General features: G+C 40.3%; 1 protein-coding gene across 4 annotated transcripts in view; it reads right to left on the reverse strand.

Annotated features, from left to right (window-relative positions):
- LRFN2 (leucine rich repeat and fibronectin type III domain containing 2) overlaps nt 1-21,039 on the reverse strand; it is a 409,571-nt gene that overhangs the window by 213,466 nt on the left and 175,066 nt on the right. For 3 of the 4 annotated variants that reach the window (XM_075204431.1, XM_075204434.1, XM_075204432.1), the window contains exon 2: nt 11,733-11,822. The exons of the other annotated variant lie outside the window; for it this stretch is intronic. The gene's annotated coding sequence lies outside the window, so the exon portion shown is untranslated. The remainder of the gene's footprint in view (nt 1-11,732; nt 11,823-21,039) is intronic. 4 annotated transcript variants of the gene reach the window in all.

Here is a 21,039-nt window from a genome sequence, read left to right on the forward strand (position 1 = left end):
TAAATTAAGGGGATGATTTAGAATTGACATTTAGTAAAGTTTTCCTATTTGCATGTGATCAAATATGCGTCTGAACCTTTGAGTCTTCTCGTCTGTATTTTGTGCTGTATGCGTCTTATATACATCCATTAACCAAGCGTAGAACTACATCTGGAGCAGAGATGCAACAGTCGTCCTCATCTCCAAAACTAGCACCTGCTTTATGTGAGGTGGAAAATGTACGTCTCCTGTAACTCAAAATTAGTCGCATCTGAAAGGCACGTGTGTAACACGCATCTGCACGCTCACACTTTCTGTGCTTTAATGCCTCTGCCAAATGCAAGAGGCCACAAGTGCAAAATATGTGCAAGTCTAGAGATGAATACAAGCTGTGCGGGTTGGGTACACTTGCTCAATGGCCGAAAAATCCGACATGAAGAAGCCCTACAAATAAAATCCGAATTTCTGTAAAACCGATGTGAAAATAAACAGATTTACCTTAAATCCGACGCTGGAGATCTCGGATTGGATGACCATGCTGACAGCAAGTTATTCCGATTGGCCAAGTGTTCAGCTTGATGTCATCGCAACGTCTGTCAATAGAGATTTAAAGCGACAATGTCGAGTTAAGTGTTTAAACACTTAACCTTAGGGGTCCCCACATTGCCGCTTTAAATTTATATTGACAGATGTCGCGATGCAGTACAATCCCAATATCATTGTGTACACTACATGTGTGTACAATACAACATAACATGGTGATCAGCAGTGTCTACACAAATATTGTGCCCAGCAGCGCCAACATAGATACTATGCCCAGCACTTTACACATAGACACTGTGCCCACAAGTACCCACATAGGCACTATGCCCAGCAGCGCCAGCATAGACACTATGCCCATCAGTAGCCACATAGACACAATGCCCAACAGTGCCCACAAAGACACTGTGCCCAGAAGCATCCACATAGATGCTATGCCCAACCATACCCACATAGTCACTGTGCCCAGTAGTACCCACATAGACACTGTGCCCAGCAGTACCCACATAGTCACTGTGCCCAGTAGTACCCACATAGACACTGTGCCCTGAAGTATCCACATAGACACTGTGCCCAGCAGTACCCACATAGACATTGTGCCCAGAAGTACCCACATAGAGACTGTGCCCAGCAGTAACCACATACACACTGTGCCCAGCAGTACCCACATAGACACTGTGCCCAGCAGTACCCACATAGAGACTGTGCCCAGCAGCACCCACATAGACACTGTGCCCAGCAGTAACCAAATACACACTGTGCCCAGCAGCACCCACATAGAGAGACTGTGCCCAGCAGCACTGACATAGAGACTGTGCCCAGCAGTAACCACATACACACTGTGCCCAGCAGTACCTATTTAGACACTGTGCCCAGCAGTACCGACATAGACACTGTGCCCAGCAGTACCTATTTAGACACTGTACCCAGCAGTACCTATATAGAAACTGTGCCCATCACTTCACACATAGACAATGTGCCCAATAGTACCCACATATACACGATACCCAGCAAGTCACACATAGACAATGTGCCCAGCAGTGTGAGAGTATAAAACAATTAATAGTTATTAAGATGTACAAATATATGTGTGAAATACCTTAAAACTATACTTCAGATGCAGGACTACGCCTTGAAGAAAAACAAGTGTTTCCTATGGAACAGACAATAGCAGGATGCCAGACTGAAGGAAATGGCCGGGAGGAAAAACACGTAGTACTGAACAAAGAATGTAGCTTTATATGCATTATTGTTGCAAAGAAATATTTGCTGAGCTAAGGTGATTTCCTTATATGTACTTGTTAACCAGTTAATGCTGGACCCTAGGTATAAATAAAGGGCCAGCCTGAAAAGACCCTCAGAGCTGATTTTGAAACTGCAACACCTTGTTTGTGTTTCACTTTTTCACTCTCCTGTCGACAGAATTATACCAAATAGGAAATCAGGTTATCAGAGATCGATAGTAGGGGTACCAACACTCGGTACCCCAACAGCAGCAACAACATAAGCACTGTGTCCAGAATTACCCACATAGACACTATACTCAGAAGTACCCACATAGACACTATACCCAGCACTTCACACGTAGACACTATGCCCTGCAGTGCCCACATAGACACTATACCCAGCTGCACCCACATAGACACTTTGCCAAGCTGCACCCACATAGACACTATGCCCAGCAGTACCCACATAGACACTGTGCCCAGCAGTACCCACATAGAGACTGTGCCCAGCAGTACCCACATAGACACTGTCCCCAGCAGTACCCACATACACTCTGAGCCCAGCAGTACCCACATAGACACTATAGCCAGCTGCACCCACATAGATACTGTGCCCAGCAGTACCTACATAGACACTGTGCCCAGCAGCACCCACATAGACACTGTGCCCAGCAGTACCCACATAGACACTGTGCCCAGCAGTACCCACATTGACACTGTGCCCAGCAGTACCCACATTGACACTGTGCCCAGCAGAACCCACATAGACACTGTGCCCAGCAATACCCACATACACTCTGAGCCCAGCAGTACCCACATAGACACTGTGCCCAGCAGTGCTCATATAATCAATAACATCCTGCTGACAATTGTGTAGTTTTATTTACTGTCTTAATATATATATTTCTTTTTTATTGTAATCTATTGTTAAGGTTTAATTTAGTACATTTCCTCAACACATCCCATATATATATATATATAGATATATAAATATATCTGTGGACGTTATTAGTAACTGTTGCACAAGTTGTTATTTTAGATTTACTTTTACTTCAATACAGCTTAACTTATTATGTTGAAGATCTTGGAATCGAATAATGCAAGGAAATAAGAATACAACTAAATCCTATATTTATGTTCAAATGTCTCATGTACAACTAACCCTTCCTACGAGCACCCACAGGGACTGGTGTACTGCATAATAATGTTTCATGGAAAACTTCTGCTAAAAGAGAAAAGTTTACAAATATCATGAAATAAACAGATTTAAAAGGAAACGATAACACAGGCCACTAGGAATAGATCGTTGCACCGTTTTCAGTTATGTAAGTGAAGCTTGTTGCCAGAAATAAAAGATTATTAACATAGTAATATAGCCTCAAGTATAACAGAATTTTTTTTTGCAAAAAACAAAAACGCATAATGTCAGCCGGTGTCTTGTGCGCTGTGCCTGCTGCTTGTTGTTACCCATCGAAATTACCTGAGGGATTGTGTCTGACTCAAGAAAACACAAAGCCTCAATTCTTCTCTGCCAAAAGTGACATTCTCCTCCCAGCCCACGTTGGGTTCTGTTATCTGTTCCAGATATGATATTTTTTTACAGAAACATGTCAAGTGAGAAAAAAAAAGAATACCTTAGCTGTATGTCTGCAACGTTCCAATTCTTCATTATTTAAGGAGGTGGATAACGTGTCAGATTTGCAAACAGAATACCCTGTACGATCATTTGCCCGATGTCTGTTCTGCCTTCTCAAAGCAAAGAGAACAGAATGATTTGAGTCACCTTGGTTGGTGCTTATACAATACTCCAGATACCTCTGATGAATAAGTCTGGGAATCCTTACATCTCCTGACATCCTATCACGCTGCTGTCTGCTTTTACAATGCAATGGGGCACTGGGATATATAAATAGCTTTATGCCCAGCACAATAGTTTCAACCTTATTACTGTTCCTCATTTTTTTTTTTCAGATCTATTCACCGGGGCATTTCCTACACACATAACTAAAACTAGTCTGTGTTCCTTCTGGAATTATAAATATGACACACACCGTGACAGGATTGCTACAAGTAATGGGGAATATGCTTCAATTGGTGACATGTACAAAGTTTTACAATGGTGGAATTTTAGAAAACATGTAATGTCATTGAGAAATTGTTATGTCAATATCAACCCATAATTGTGACAGGAAATCATTACTCTGCCGCCCTGTTGGTTACCAGTATACATGAGATATCACCTTAGACATGGACATGTTGTGCATTCCATTTATGTATAGACTCTGCAGAGGAAATCACAATAATGGTAGCTGGGACTTGACCTTCCAGGAAAATAGCAGATTATACTGAAAATGAACGCACAGGCACAGGTAGGCCACCAGTCATCAACTGTGAGGGTCAACTCTGCACCAACATAGTGCCCTTAAATGTTTAAGGGCTTGCTGCCATCATCACACTCCATCAATGCCACCTGGATCTGCTTCAGAGCAATATTGCAACCCCTCACTCCTCCCACAAGGACTGTTTCTAATGCAGCCCTTTCCTAAAAAGAATTCAAATTGATTGGGAATTCACGCGATTGCAATATCACAGTGGCAGGGAGTTGACCTTCCAAACAGTATATAAACCTGCTCTTTCTGTCTTTCCCTGCCAGAGTGTCATCTTTGCCGTTCTGAGCAACTGAGCATGTTATCCTGTTACTGGTTGATTCCTGATTATTGACCCTGCTTGTTCAAGACCTTGTGATACTTGGTTTTATTTTGCAAAGCAATTAAACCTTCACTGTTAAAATATAAAATGTCTAATGTATATAATCATCATTGTTTATTTAAAAGTTGTCACAAAGATAGAGAGAGAGAGAGAAAAAAGACATAAAAGTTTGACGGTGAAAGTGCCGACATAAGTCGGAGGGTAGAGAGGGCCCAGCTTTTGAGGGTTTACAATTTAGAGGGAGATGGTAATGGTGAAAAAATAGAAGACTGAGGGATGTGATGAAGTTGGTTGGTAGGGCGCAGAGAAAGCAGTATCTGGTGGAAGTGGGATAGGGTATTGTGAAGAGGTGAGTTTCCTCCAGAGTTACATATCTGTACTGCTCTGTCACTATGCTAAGGGCCTGTTAGTTGGATCATGATCTGGTTACTACATGCAGAGAAATCCATCCTGCTTTGCAGCTGGCTCTGGTGGATATCAATTGTAACTTAGACTCCTCACCACCGCTCTCTGGCTGTGTCAATCTTAGCTGGTGTTGAGTCCACAACCTTGGACCTGATAGGTGGACGATTAAGTGCATTTGCACAAGTAGAAATGTACTGCGCATCTTTGTCCTATCAGAGATTAATGGATTCCAACAGGGCATTGATGGGCATTCGGTGGTAAGGAAGTGGTTAGGGAGATCTGCCCCTGACATAGTCAGTAAGGATTTAATCTCTTGTGCATTGACCACAGAAGGCAGTACTGGGATCTGTCTAGAGAGAGAAGAATGTGTCCTGGCTGGTCATATTGTTGATTGATATTCTGTTTATTCAACCCAGCAGTTTAGTGTTAGACATTTTCTATTAATAGACTGTGAGTTGTTCTCCCGGTTCTGTTCTAAGATGAATATCTGATTGGTTGATGTGTAACCTGTCTCTGGAGCCCCTGGTTGACACTCCCATGGCCTCAACACCAACTTTTTATTGATAGGGTCTTCATTCACTATTCCACCTGGAATCAGCCTCCTAACAGTTCAGCCTCCTAACCAGTGCATTTGGGTTCATGTAACCTAAAGACCTGCACTCAATCCATTATCTCTGTTATTAATTCAATAAAGTGACTGGTGTCATCGATTTTTACACAATATACCCTCTGCAGCTGGATACCATCCGGTACCCTGAGACGGGTAACATTCCGTAATGTTGAATTAGAATGTAAAAGTTCTAATGTAAAACATACAAAGTCTAACAGGATTGTTCTCCAAATCACTTTCAACTTCCGTTGCCAAGTTACCAAATCATAAAAGACAAATCACACGGCTTCATGAAAAGCAGCAAAAGATAATGAGGATTATCAGCACATTTCCCCTTTTTTATTTTAGATTAAAAATATTAGGAAAGGATTATTCTACCTGAAACTTTCATGTAAGAGAATGGCGTGACGATTCTCAATCAATAGCTAGGTTTATTTAGACTACTGTGATGAAATAAGATTGAGATGACCTTAACCATCCTGCCCCTAGCTTCTCACAAAATGTGGAGTATAACAACATGTACTTTTATAGCCCTGTTAGTGTTCCCCAGATCCCCCAAGTGCAAGTGTATTGTCTCATTACATGTGGATAAGGGGTCATTGAAGTCATGCATATATAGGAGACTTTTTCACTATGTGTTACTTATTGTTAAAATGTATATTGTTGATATTACAATGATACTGATATACATTGTTCTTAAATTGAAGCCAGGTGGGTTATGGGTAAGGATTGGGTGGGGTCCAGTTCCACGATACAGGTGAGGGGGCTGTAGCTGCCTTTATTCTCCCTCCTCCTTTCTCTACAGGAAGTGCTGAGAGCTAGTTCTGGCCGATAAAGCTTGTAAGGGGTTAATACTGGGAGTGTCACTTAATCATCTTGGCTTTGCCCCTTGAATAACCTGAGTATGTCCCCATTGTCTCTATCTAGACACCTAGGAGTCAACCCAGCAGGGGGACCAAAGAATATATTGGGATTGAAAGGGAAATTTCGCTCTAAGAACCCTTTTAATAGACAGCCACTCTCAGAGGATTCCACTATCTAAGACCACCCCTGATCCAGCCCCTGGACAGGGGGAAACTACAAGGTATAGAGGATATATAATGTTTATTTTGTTTTAATCCTGGAAAGAACTCCAGTATTAAAGTCTAGGCTTCTTCTGGAAGAATGTTGCTGGTTTTGTTACTTGGTGGGCCAGATCTAACAGGAAGACCAAGGGCTAGTCTCCTACCTTGCTGTTAGATTGGGGATTGTCAGGCCAAGTGGCCGGGATTCAGCAAGTCAGGACATCCAGGTGACTGAAGCTCCTTAAGCTAGTGGGGTGATTGTTTTTATTACAATAAATGTACTGTTCTACCTTTCTAACTTCATGTGCATGAGTGACTATAGAACCCCTAGGTACTGGGTAGGCTGCTCTTGTATATTAAGGCAGATATGTGCTTTATTAACTTAAGCCCAAAGTATGTTATTTAGACATTGGAATTGCTCAAATGTTTAGCTTACAGTTTTTTCTAACTTTGCACTATATTTTTTTAAAGAAAAAAATTACATAAAACCATATAAAACAACATATTAAGGAAAGTTAAATCATAAGTGATCTCTGTGTGACCTGGCAATAACCTATTGATCCGATATCATAAACAATTCGGGAAACCAAACCCCTCTTTACTATTTCATGTCTAGATTTTGGTGATGCATCCATATATTTTTCACAATAAAAATGTACGTTCTTTAGGACACACACATACATATTTTAAGACAACAATTCCCAGATACTACATTTCCAGAATGCATATTAAACATGACACAGTTGTAAAACAATATGAGATACTTTCTGCTTCAGGGCTCTGTAATATACATAGTCTGCTGGTATTATAATATGAAATCATTACGACTCCATATAAGTTACCAATGCATTGGCAAGCTAATATATTCAAACTGCAAATAGAGACAACTGTAATTTGGGAAATCCTGTGAATGTAATATTCTTCAGGTCATTATGGATCAATCATATGAGACTTCAGAAGATAATTGCATTTGCACTGCATATAGGTGCATTTGATCTTAGTCTGTTCATATGATATTTTATAACACAATGAAATGTTCACTCTATTGTATCACTTGAACATTTAGCATGTTGCTGCAGCGAAACTTGGCCTTAGCTGTCCATCATCGTACCAGCTCATTCATAGATTATAAATTCAGTGAAATGCTACTCGATAAATACAGAGGTATTCTGAGGAATGTTAGAGGAAGAGCAGGACTCAAAAATCATCCGAACTTCACACCTGTACAAAATGCCCTGTTCTATCGCAACACCCGATTCAACTGAAATTTGGCTACAACTTTGCTTATCTCCAATAAAAAGTTACAAACGGCCCTAATACAAGAGGAAATATTTGTTTGTTATTTACTTCCATATACCTGTATGCTATACATCAATTAAAAATCTGATTAAAAAATAATTTTAAACATGGCAAAGGGTTGGGTGCTTTGGTTGCAGAACCTAGCAACGCAGCTGCTAATGATACATATATTAATTTTGTGTAACTTTTTTTTATAATACTACAATACTGTATAAAACCTGCTTACCATATCTGTAAAATGCAATTCAAGAAATTAATTTTAACTATTGACCATTATACTCACACATAGTCCGTGCAAAACATTTCTGTTTCACAGACAAAATCATCTGAATGATTGCGCACGTTACTAATTCTAATCTGTATATTTTGTGTTGCTCCATCAATTTTTATTATTTTAAAATAAGAACAGAAAATCATTGCAAAACTGCCATGAAGTCATTTTTATTTATATGTAAATTCTGGGGGTGGTTAAAAACATTTTAACATTAAAAAGAGACTTTGGAGTAAATAAAAATTGCCATTATTTTTTCCAAAAAAGTAGAAAAATGAAAAACAAAATATTTTGAAGTAAGATGAGAATTTGATTAAATGTTGTTTACATCAGAATTTTTTGATTTTACTGTAAGTGAATACAATGCAGTCTTTTTTCTAATAAAGTTCTCTCTGCCATTTGTTGAGGATTCTGACCACCACTTTCATTAGGCTTTTCATAGACTTTATCATTGCCAGAAAGAATATCACATTTCCAAACCTCATTTTCATATTACATCTGCAATTTGCAAATATTTTTTCCAATGTTGTTTCTAAGTATCGACAATTTTTAGAAACTCTTCCATAGTCTTCTAACTGGTTAGTTTAACATATAAATGTATTTGTACCGTAACATAACTCTAAGCAGGAGATTGTGGGACAGTTCGGAACTGCACCTAATAATGAGGATATGTTTTCCTTATTTTGCTGTTGAACTAAAATATCTATTTATTATGTAAAGAATTATTCATGTACCGCAATGTTCTATATACATCCTGTCTTTCTGTATCCCCTCGGTATCTATTACCTCCCTCGCTGCTTCCACTTAGTATTACCGGTGTCAGGACAGCCATACAGAAAACACATAATTAATATTTAGTGACATTTTTATAAGACTCACAATCATTTCTACCAGACAAGCTTTGAACATCTAATTCTGTAAATATGGATTACAAATGAATGTTGTTCTCATTTAATCTACATAAATATGTCATACATAAAATAATATTTCTGATGTATCCTTAACCATTATCCTTAGACATATAGGGACTGATTCGGTAAAGGAAGCCGATGTGTGCCGCATTTGGCGTAAAATTGCTCTGGGCATACTCAGAAATGGACTGAACACCAGTGAACGCAGCAACATCCAATTAGTCTCCGAACGCAAAGGGCAATACTAACAGCCTACAATTTCAAGGGAGGAACGGAGCGGGAAGGGGCGTATGCATGTAGGTGCGGTAAGGACGAGCCAAGGTAGAGTGCACACGGTAGCGGCCGATTCGAGCTTTGGCATTCGCTTAGATTTTCAGCCGTATCACTGGCACCATCTACAGGTCAGGTGTAAGTGCTGATTACTAGCGATGACAGGTGTGAAAATGCATTTTATGTACATTAGGCATTACTAACATCCTGAAACCCAAAATATTGTGCAAGCGCTAAAAATATATATGGTTGAATTATTGACCTGAAGTCACTGCAGCTGGAAGTGGGAATTTGGCAAACTCATACTTGATCAGGGGCGGATCCAGACTATTGCTATACCACGGGCGATTTTAGGGGGGGTGATTTAGGCCCCGCCCCTTTCTAATTTCTAAGGCTGCCGGCGGCTGCACAGTATGTGCAGGTCCGCTTGGCAGTGACAGTGTGCTGTCCCGCTGCCCTGATTGTGTTTAAAACACAATGAGAGCAGCCGGGCAGCACACTGTCACTGCTGAACGGACCTGCACAGTGTGCAGCCGCCGGCAGCAAGCCCCTGCTAGGGGGGGCGATCGCCCCAATCGCCCCCCCCCCTCCCTGGATCCGCCACTGTACTTGATACAGAACAAATAAGGACTTTATATAAACATATGCATTGTGCGTGTTATGCAGTGTGTTGTGTCTGGCTAGTGCCGTATAGGCAGCGCGTATTCAACTAGAAACATTTCTTGAGATCCTCTGGATGTTTAATACGGGCGTAGCTGCTGGCATTATCCGTATGTTTTTTTTTTATTAGAAAAAACGAATTGCGTTCACTTTGTGTTCCTTAATGAACCAGACCTATAGAAGGTAACAGGTATCTGCGTCATAGAAAGGGAGAGAAAAGTGCTACGTCCGGAGATCTGGTAGAAAAATCTAACAACATTGACCGGCTTCTTCACGGATGTTTTTATGTGTTGTCACATTGCACAAACCCAAATGGGTAAGAAGACTTCACAGACAAGCAGGCAGATTGCACAGAGATAGCCCTGCACAGAGACCACTGCCAATTACCCTGTACGAGGATCCCTGGTGGGCTGGCACACTGGATGAGAGGTTGGCATACAGGAGGAGAGCCAGGCTTCAGAATTAAAACATTAACACAGGTGGGAGAGCAGAAGGTAAAGCAGACGGTAAAGAGCTCAGCAGAGTGCTTAAGGCATAGGTTACAGGAGAAATTAAGGGGTTAACACAGGTGGGGGCAGGGGCATAACAATAGTGGAGGCAAGAGGTGCGGCGAGTATTGGGAATAGAGGTGAGGTGAACCCAGCAATGTCGGGTCGTCCCCCTGTCCGAATCTCCAACACCCCAACTTTTGAGTACCTAGCACCCCCCTTCTCCCCAAGGCTCTTAACAGAACAGAAAGCAACCTATTAAGAGCAGACTGGGGAGCTCGGGAGGTGAGAATGGAATCGCTGGGACCCTACAGAAATTCAGCTATGGTGCCCAACGATGCACTGTTCCACCCCTGGGTGTGGGGGAGGGGGGAAGCAGTCAGCAGCCAGGTTAACACAAGCCAGACAAGATGAGACAGGAGTATAGAGGACGACGATGGAGAAGTGTAACTGAGGAGTTAATGGATGGACAGAGATGTGGACATTACATGGTAGAAGACTCAGCACTGGGGTGACGTGTCTGTGGCTCTAAAGCTGCTAAGGCTCATTCCCTTGTCATCCTTAAATGTCTGCAACCACTTAATACCCGCTGCAAGTCCACTATTTGATACTGGAAACAGTGGATAGTACGTAGGCTCAGCCAGTGGCCCTGATTTAGACTATCATAGATTCACAAATAGAATCTGCCAGCTCAGATGTCAAAGTGTAAGCGCATTAAGGAAATAGCATTCAACAAGCTATAAAGCAGATGTATAAATACAAATAGAACCAATTTTGTAAAAATGGAAATAGTTACATAAATTAATGACTAATGACTACCCGAACATTTGTTTCCTATTACCAGGGGCTCGGCTCAGCAGCCTGTTAGGAAAATTTTAAAGCTGAAAAAATGCAGGTAAAAGTGCAAACTGTTAATATATTAAATAACATGACAATTTCAGCATCCAGAACTATATATCCACTGACAGTTTTCATAGTAAACGGAAGATGTAACAGTATTTTAATTCTGGCAATCGTAGTTTTTGTTAAGATGTAGAGGCCAATCAAACAACCTTGCTGTAAAGACATTTTCCTTCTTCCTTTATGTGAAAGTATGTTTTATCAATAGTTCCTTTATAAATACACAATGGTAGAAAAGTGTGAATTTTCCTTGAGATATATTCTATGGTTGCGGAGACATTCTGTCCCTCACATCAATGTTATGTACAGTCCTCACATTCCTTATATTCCAATGAAAATTTACGACAATAGAACTTTAAAGGTTCATTTTATCAACAGAGGAAAGAAAGGCTTAACTCACCCTAGCGTTAATGAGGGGTGTTCTCCAGAATCAGAGAGATCATGGTCTATGTCCTAACAGTTCAAGGTGTCACTGGGTTGAAAAGATCCCCTAGAAGGAAAGATTGTAAATATTACTACAAGCCTCCAACCACATAATAAGAGATTATTCAGACAATTACAAAAAAAAATCCACATCTTTAAATGGTCCATTGCAATTAGCCTCTTCCATGCTGGTAAATGAATACAACATATTGACCTGATCGGATAACAACCAGTTGACCTATTGCACATTTCGCCTTTGGCTCCTTGTGGGTCTGATCAGTATTTTTCCCAAGGATTGTTAAATTCCCTACTGTTGTTCCTTCATCTGCCCCCACCTACGGTGTCATCCAGGGAGCCCCTACTCAGCAAATTTATGTTTTCAAGCAACTATTTATTCCATAGTCTCCCACCAACTTAAGAGTGTCCCCTTGTTCTTCTTTTTCTGCAATATACAACGTTCCTAATACCCTTAATGTCCTTAAATACTTGATTTGACCAATACAGGCTTCTACAAAATACAGTATAAAAACATTCAAACAACTTACAGATAAACCGTAACGTTCCCTGAGGGTTCCTTCTCCGGTTGGATCAATATAATATTTTACTGTTAGACTTCAGTGGAATTCTTTAACCCTTTCACAGCTGGGGCTTTTTTTTCACACCCCCCAATCCCCCCTCTCTGGTTGTGGCGGGCTTTTTTGGACTGGTCACATTCCAACATCCATATTAGCTGTTTTTCTGTGCAGCCAACTCCACAAAGCAAACCTTAATGTGTTCAGAGGACTTTTCCCAAAAATATCATTTATAGCCCAAGACTGGAATGGTTTGGAAAAATGTTTATAGAATTTAGACCGATACACCTTGCTGGGAAAAAAAGGTACCACTTTTTCTTCTCTTTTTATTGCATATGCAATTTATATTTGCTGGTTTTTTTTTTATTTGTTTTTACTTTGAGGTAAGAAGTACAAAACAAGAATATGAATACATACAAAGAAACCCTCATCCCTGGAATCGTTGTAATGTTCTGTAGTATAAAGGGTTTATTGTCTGGTAATGACAAGTAGTCACTCACTGGCTATATCCCCTCACTCCAGTGGGGAAGTGAAGAAATACTCACTTGGCTTGAGCCCTGTGTGCCTCTGAGTATGAGTATGACCTGCCCTTTCCACTCACGTGGTAGATCTGAGTCCCACTTGCCCTCAGAAGCAAAGGAATTAAAGAATAACTAAACCCCTAAACAGAAATATTCAGATATTAAACTTGAATGTAAAATATATTGTTATGTGCTTACCTGACATTGCACTTTATCAACTTTAAAAGTCATGCAAGTCCCCCTCCTTTAGAGAGTTGAAGCCCCTACCAAATCTCTAGGATGCTGTCCTGGTGGTATCTGACGCAGGTAACAAAAAGCTGAGAATGCAATCAGCTGAGCTGTTATGACACCACTGAACCTACACTGAATCCACCATTCTGTACAGTGTTTTCCATAATGCAAGTCTGCAAAGCTGCCAGCCACTCTATATCTGCTCCATTGGAGAACTGTCTCGCTCCTAACTAGCAATGCTGTGGAGAAGTGAGAGAAGGCTGGACATATGTTCAACCATCAGTATATATATATATATATATATATATATATATATATATATATATATATATATATATATATAGATAGATATAATTATTGGAAAAGACTGCACTCACTTCTTCAAGCAAATCCTCTTTGGGGTGTTCCACAATAGCTCCCATTTCCATAGTAACTAGTACATATTCAAAAAATAGAGAGGGCACTCACCATTTAAAACAGATAGATTATTCTTTATTTTCAATCTAGTTCCTTTATATTATAGTCAACGATTTGGTCTCACATCCAGACCTTGCTCAAGACAAATTTTCATTGAACAGCAGACAAAACAAGCATAGATAATGAAAGAGGTCTGGATGTAAGAGCGAAACGTCAACTATAATATAAAGGAACTGGATTGAAAATAAAGAATAATCTACCTGTTTTAAATAGTGAGTGCCCTCTCTATTTATATATATATATATATATATATATATATATATATATATATATATATATATATATTTGTTTTATTTATCATCTAATGGCTTTACTCACTTAACTGACATAATAGTGCACATAGACAGTTTTGTATTTAACATGTCTTCTGTGCTTCCAATTTGCTCAACTCATTTTAAACCAGTCACTTAATGCAAATCGTAAGAATTTATTTGCTAAAAAAATATATGATTTATTAGTATTACGTATATAAGGTTGAAAATGCATAGCCCATGTGACAAAGAATGTAAAAACACCAATTGTGTTTGTTAAATAACTGCGGTGTCAAACAGTGAACACAATATTTCAAGTATTAGACCAGTGTTGGCTAACCTGAGACACTCCAGGTGTTGTGAAACTACAAGTCCCAGCATACCCTTCCAGCAATAAGCTGTTATATATTGGCAAAGCATGCTGGGACTTGTAGTTTCACAACACCTGGAGTGTCACAGGTTAGCCAACACTGTATTAGACTGTTCATCTAATGAAACTAATTGAATTCAGTATACATATGAAATAACATGTCACATATCTTCAATGCTGAATACAGACAAGAAGCAAACTTTTATTCCGTTTTCTATGGCCATGAGAATATTTTTTTTTCTTCTTTATTCTATTTGTGTGTTTACATGTATTTAATGTATATAATAAGTTCCGATACTAATATATTTGTAGACAGGAATTATGCAGACTTGTGTCATTCTTAGGTTTTAAGAGATTCCTGACATGTTTTATATACATTTGCCTATGTTAAAAGCAGCTCTGCATTCAAAACCACTAGGTTTCACAGGGTGTAACTGTATAATAGTCAGTAGTGTTTTGACCGATGTCAGGTTTACTGCAATAAAGTATCACAGGTATAAATTAGTCAGTCATTGTCCATTGAAAAAAATAACAATCTTGCTTCACACAGATGTGGTTACAAATACTAAAGCATCATTAGTTGACTAATACGTTAGATCACCAGGTGAGGATTATCCGTTCACCATCTGAAAAATAAGCTGCTTCCATCTCAGCCAGTGACAGAAACATGTTGAAAGTATATAAACGATCTGCCATGTCCTGCAATGAACTGCCCCACGTATGTCACATCCTTAATGGCATTACGCAGGAACAGAAGCCTTGTCGTGGTGACATTGGAGACCGGATGGGAACAAGCTCCATGTGACCTTTAGTAAATCATTTAATCTCCTTGTGCCTCTAGCTGAAATATTTCTCTTACCGAAAGGCCGGGTGCATAAATTGCTGCTGAATGTTAAATGCATAGTGCGCTCATAAAAAGCACTGGCCATTGCAGAATGTCATTTTACATGGAAAAAGTAAATTTAATCAGAAGCTCTTGTGGGGACAGCAGAATGTTTCTTGTATATTTTAGATTTACTTACTTTGAGTTTGTATTGAGATATTCATTTAAACAAAGTAAATGTAGTGCTCCCTCTTTAATGAACCCCCATTAAATGCCAAGCTCACATACCACCAGGTAAATGTTGTACACAAACATACATGGAAACTAATTAAGACCCTCAGATGACACCATATTTGTAAACAGTAACCATGTTATTTGGGACAAAGGATAAAAAAGAAAAAGTAATACATCTGATTAGAGCAAAATCCAAAACTAATCAGTGTTCAAATATAAATATTTGGGTTTATAGCTTGATCCAATCCTTTCACTTGGTTTGCATATCAATACCCTGACATCCAAATTGTATTCCAAATTTGGCTTGCTATAAAGAAACAATTATTACTCCCATGATCAACACACTTATCATACAATTGGACTGAAGAAAAGAAGATTTCACGAACATTTGTAAAATATTTTTTTTTTTGGACAACTCCAGGACCTGGAATGTTATTTTTTTAGGACAGCTACAGGACCTTTGGAATATTATGGATTGTTTTGGTTATGGTTACAAGCCTTATTGGATTGAAAGCTTAGAAGATTGGATCCTACACAAATGAAGACATCTGTGTGACGAAACTTACCTTTCCACGCTCCAACACTGGCTTTTCTGTGTGCCGCAGGTGGCACTTCTGGGTAGCGGAGGCAGACCACGCTGATTGGGCACTCAACTGTCACTCACTCCAGCGCTGGTCTCTGTGTGCCGAAATCGGCTTTCCTGATGCAGATCACATGATCTGGTCACTGGGGCGGGAGTTTTTAATCTTCCCCTATAGAAACCTACACTGACACTTGCTCGGTGTCAGTGCACCTAGTTTGCTGTGCCTCTGACTACCCTGTAGTTCTCTATTGCTGCATTATCCCTGGATCTCCTTGTGTACCAGTTATCGCCTGTCTGACCAAGTCTGTGGAATCTCCTTGTGTAACGATCTGCCTGATATCCCGTGTACCAGGTCCCGGCTTGTCTGGCTACTCTTTATCTGATATCCGTGTACCAGTTCCCTTCTTGTCTGACTATTATCTACCCGCATCACGTTGGTTCTGATGTTATTCCTGCAGCCACCTTCCTACTCCCAGTCCTGCAGCGGTTTCTCCATTCTACTCGAGACCCCCTCCCTTGGCTCGGACCTTGTGTTACATTCTGAGGCAGCCCTGAGAGCCGCGACCTGCAGGCTCACAGCAGCTAAGTCCATCCTGCCTTGCTGCGTTTCTTGGTGATCACCGGGGAATCTGTTAGACTCCGCACCTTTGGTCTGCCAGCGCTAATCAGCATTGATACAGATACTCCTGAAGTTGTAACAATCTGATGGTAAGTATTTGGGGTTTTATTATTTTTAATAAATAGATGTGGTTATAATGAATGAGTTCTGCTTTTATTTTAGGTTTTTTTATTTGTATTAAAGTAATGTAGTAATAATGAGGGTGCTTTGGTTTATTTACATTTTAGTTTGTGGCACTGCATGGCTCAGCAAGCCCTGAGTGTCAGGGCATGGTGGCACTTGTGATTCTCCAAATGCAAACATGCCCTGGCTGCCATGGGTATGCTGGTGCTTGTAGTTCTACAAGCACTAGCATGTCCAGACTGTTAATTGCAGCCCAGGCTGTGTGGAGCTTGTAGTCCCACAATCTAAAATGGTATTTTTAACTTTTTCACAAATTTTATTACCCTACACCCACCACCTCAGGGGTGTAGGCAGAGTCCTAGTGCTTTCAGCACTGGGCTGGTTCTTCCTAGAGGGGGGGCTTGTATAATTTTTTTTGCCGACCCCACTCCTGAGAGAATCCAGCCCAGTGCTGAACAGCCTGAGGTTAGTTTGTCATTATGGCAAAGGCACCCCTGCCGATTGTCCCCCTGCTATAGTGCCATCCACCCCAGCTGGTTGGCCTACTGCTGGTAGTGGTTAAATCGGGGGTACCACATGCATTTTCTTCCCAAATTTCAATTCAACCAGCACTAGGGTTAATACTGTTCAGAGGGGGGAGCGCATGCATGTTTGTTTATCTATATTTTTTTTACACAGTAAAGAGCCAGCGGGTCAGGTGACTGTAATTCCGCCAGCTCAGCAGACATTGACAGGTACATACGTACTCGTGGCGCATGTGTACTACAGCAGCCCTATGTCCGAATTCAACAGGCCACGGATCTTGTGATCCGTGGCTTTATGAATTCGGGAGCATTCAAAGTCGAAATATGGGCCCTAATGAATGAGGCCCATAGTCAAATACAGCCAGGATTACTGAGTAATTCATTCTGCTGTGTGGTGTGGATGAGAGAGATTCCGCTTTGTAGAATGAGAGGTGTATTACATGGACTAGTTTTAAAAACTTTGTTATTCTCTGATTGATGGTTTACATAAAAACTTCATCAAGTTATACTGGATACAATGCTTTATCTTTATGGTCTTTTTCTCTGCTTTTAACCAAAACTTGCTGCCAGAATTATTATTTTGATGCCGTGTGTCTTGTGCAAACAACTGCACAAAACATTGCACAAAACAGAGGTAAGCGGTGATCTACCTATGGCAGCAATAAGCAGCAGGAAGTCAGATAAATGAAGCAAGATATTTAGCAAAAGCAGCACAAGGACATGAGCAAGCCAATAAATTAAAGTTATCTGAAGGTGGAAACATGAGTAAGGAAATTATCTCCGTATGAAAATAATGATTGTTCATCCTATGACTCTGGGCTAGAAGTCAATGTTCGATAGATGATTTATAGAGATGTTTAATATCTAATCTGAGCTGCTGCTGAATTATATCTTAGAGGGTTAATATAAATCCTATTGCTTGTTATACCGGTAGCTCTTGACTGATGTAAAGAGGATACATGTGGCAGGAATGTATTGGGAACGCTTTGGATGATGTAACGCTGACCTTTTCCATCACCAGCGTGTAGGACTCTAAAGAACGCTGAGACATCACTTTGAGACATTCCAGTCAATGCACACGACGCTCTTTGTATTATATATTACTGTACAGTCATTTGCTGTAAGGAAGATTAATTATATCAACTTTAAAATGAAGTTTCCCTGAATCAAAATTAATTTTAGCCCTCTGAGCAAATCATTTATTCTGTACATTTCCTGTGCAAAATGCAATTTAACCGGTTCAGACTCTTTGCTGCAGCAGATTTTCCATAGGTTACTTTTAAGGCATTCAGTTCAGTAGAATATAACATTCTCCCGGCCTGTATGGAATGTCTGTGTCTATATTTCTGAGATGTGTCCATCGTTTACCACGAAGGGTAAGTCTTACAAGTAGCAATAGTAGTAAGGTGCAATCAAGGTCTAGCGATTCATCTGTTGGTGTGTGACGCAGCTAAGGCCTTGCAACAGTGGTGTCACGAATCGGGGTCTTAGCCCTGTTTACACCACTCGGCGGTACCATATTACCGTACATCTTCCTCATGGTCGTATGCAGCATGTTATCCTGGGACAAGCGTGACTTCTGTCTGCAGCACCGGAGGCTGCCATATTGGGTGAGACATTTGCTAAGCTTCCTGCTGAGTCTGAACACCTGATCCCATTCCCCAATTGGCTTCCTCTGCAGACTATAAGAGTCCCCTCCTACACTCAGCAAGTTGCCAGTGCAACACTTCCTAGTTCCAGATCTACAAGTTGCTGTTTTTGCTGCTCCAGACTATCTGCTGTATACAGAGCTCTACCCTTCATGTTTACTCAGCTTCATCCTGATTACTGCTTCTCCTCCTGCTGTGTACAGAGATCTCCATCGTTACCTCTGAGTGTATTCTCCCTCAACCTGCTGTTATGTTATGGACTTCTCTCAGTGAGTTCAACTTCTTCTGCTGCCGTTATATGAACTGCAAACATTAACCATTTGTGTGATTTCTACTTCATCTGTTGTTATTTGAATATCAACTATTAACCTATTGTGAGAATTCAGCTTCATTCTACCGCTGAAATAAATACCTTGGTTTGCTATTCCTCATGTAGATTCACCTTCTTTGTACCCGTAAGCTCTATGAGCAAGACATTTATCCAGCCCCCCAGTTTCCACTACACTCCTGCCACAGCTAGTCCCTGGGGTCCCGAGACGGATCCCAGAAACTCTATTGCCGTGACAAGTGGTTTCTTGAACTAAAACCTAGGTCATTGCTCCGACAATATGGTGCTATATTTACCGGATATACAGTAGGTTCCTCATGGGTGATACAGATATGTTAGACACATTTCACACATTATCAGGACTTAAAGTCAACTGACAAATGTTGATAATTTTCCCTTTAGATGCAGCCTTGTCCTCATTAATTCCTGAGATTTCTACTCATCAGTCTCCCATGTCTCATAACTCGGCATAATTATTACTAACTCCTCCGCCTGCTTCTTAAATCATGTTTATCTTTTGCTAGATATTGGTAAAAGTAAATTCTGGCTTTGGGCGTGACTCTTGGTGGCAGTCAGGGTGGATGTTGGTAAAATGATAGGCTTACAAATAAGTTATATAATGTTCAACATACATATTTTCCAATCCTTCATTTTTATTCCAAAGAATTGGATGGACAGGTCACCTCCTTCATGTGGGGCAGATCCAGGGCTATGATCCTGCTCTGACAGCGTTGCCCCACAGATCGGAATATTGGGAGACATGTAACTCAGGTATGTTCTATGAGACTTCTCTGAAGAAAGTTCTTCATCTGATTGTTGTAGCTGTTACTGTTTTTGCTTTTTGTTTTGTTTTTTAGCTGTTTTGCATCAATTGAAAAAAACTGGAACCTGATCCAGATAATCCATTGGGCAACCTAGGCTCCAGTGTCTACTGAGGGGCCCTGATTAACCTAGCCTGTTATAATGTGGGAGGGGGTGATATAAGGAGGGGTTCCTATCTAACCTCTTTGAGCATAGGCGCACACCTACATTACATTTTGGGAATTCTCCTCAGAAAGTCACTTGTCTCCTTTGCAGCATTGAGGGTCCGCCTGGCATTATGGAGAGAATGAAAACATCACAACAAGTCCCGCCTACTATCCCTTTTAGACCACTCCCTTCATTTTTTTTAACTTTCCTTTATTCTTGCTAATCAACTGCTCAGTTACCCCTCATTTTTGTCTTAAACAATCATAAGTGTTCTTAATTACAGGTGTCACTGTTTTCATTACATTGGCCAAAATGTGCCTAAAATGAGCTTTATTTAAACTAATGCTTCCGTTTCATGTCCATATACAAATATTATTTTACCTATTCCTTGTTTCTGGTATGCCGTCATACTCGGAGGGCCCATTAGACAATTGGCTCAATACTGCCGTGTTTGAGGCCTCGAAATGAGAGCAAAGGCTAATAATATCTAAAATCTAATAAATCTATGGGACGGTGTTCGCTGTCAGGATGTCACTGTGGTTATCTTTCTGTCACACGAACAGGCCCCCAAGAATTTTAACGTTGCTTAGTCCAAGTGCAGAAAGATCTCATCCAGTTTGGCCGCTCAATTTTGAGACCAAGTGGCAGAATCGGCACATGTGTGACCAATGTCAGCTAAACACGGACACACGTATGATGCAACCAACAAGGTATTAGCTTTACTGTCTAACTTGTGAGTCTGATCACAGCTAATAATATTATAATTATTATTATGATTATTATTATTATTATTATTATTATTATTATTATCAGTATTATTGTAATTGTTTTCACTAGAACAGGAAGGAAATAAGGTTGGGGTTCCAATCGGCAAGGTTTACCAGCAGAAACATTGGGCTAAGTCAAAGTTCATGTGAGATTAGGATGACAAATTGTCCCGTTCTATGCAGGTCAATTATATTTTCAGCATGTCCTCTACTGAAGCCTTCGTGTCCTTAATTATTCATGCT

This window comes from Mixophyes fleayi, chromosome 3, assembly GCF_038048845.1.
Source record: "Mixophyes fleayi isolate aMixFle1 chromosome 3, aMixFle1.hap1, whole genome shotgun sequence".
In the NCBI taxonomy this organism is placed as follows: Eukaryota; Metazoa; Chordata; class Amphibia; order Anura; family Limnodynastidae; genus Mixophyes; species Mixophyes fleayi.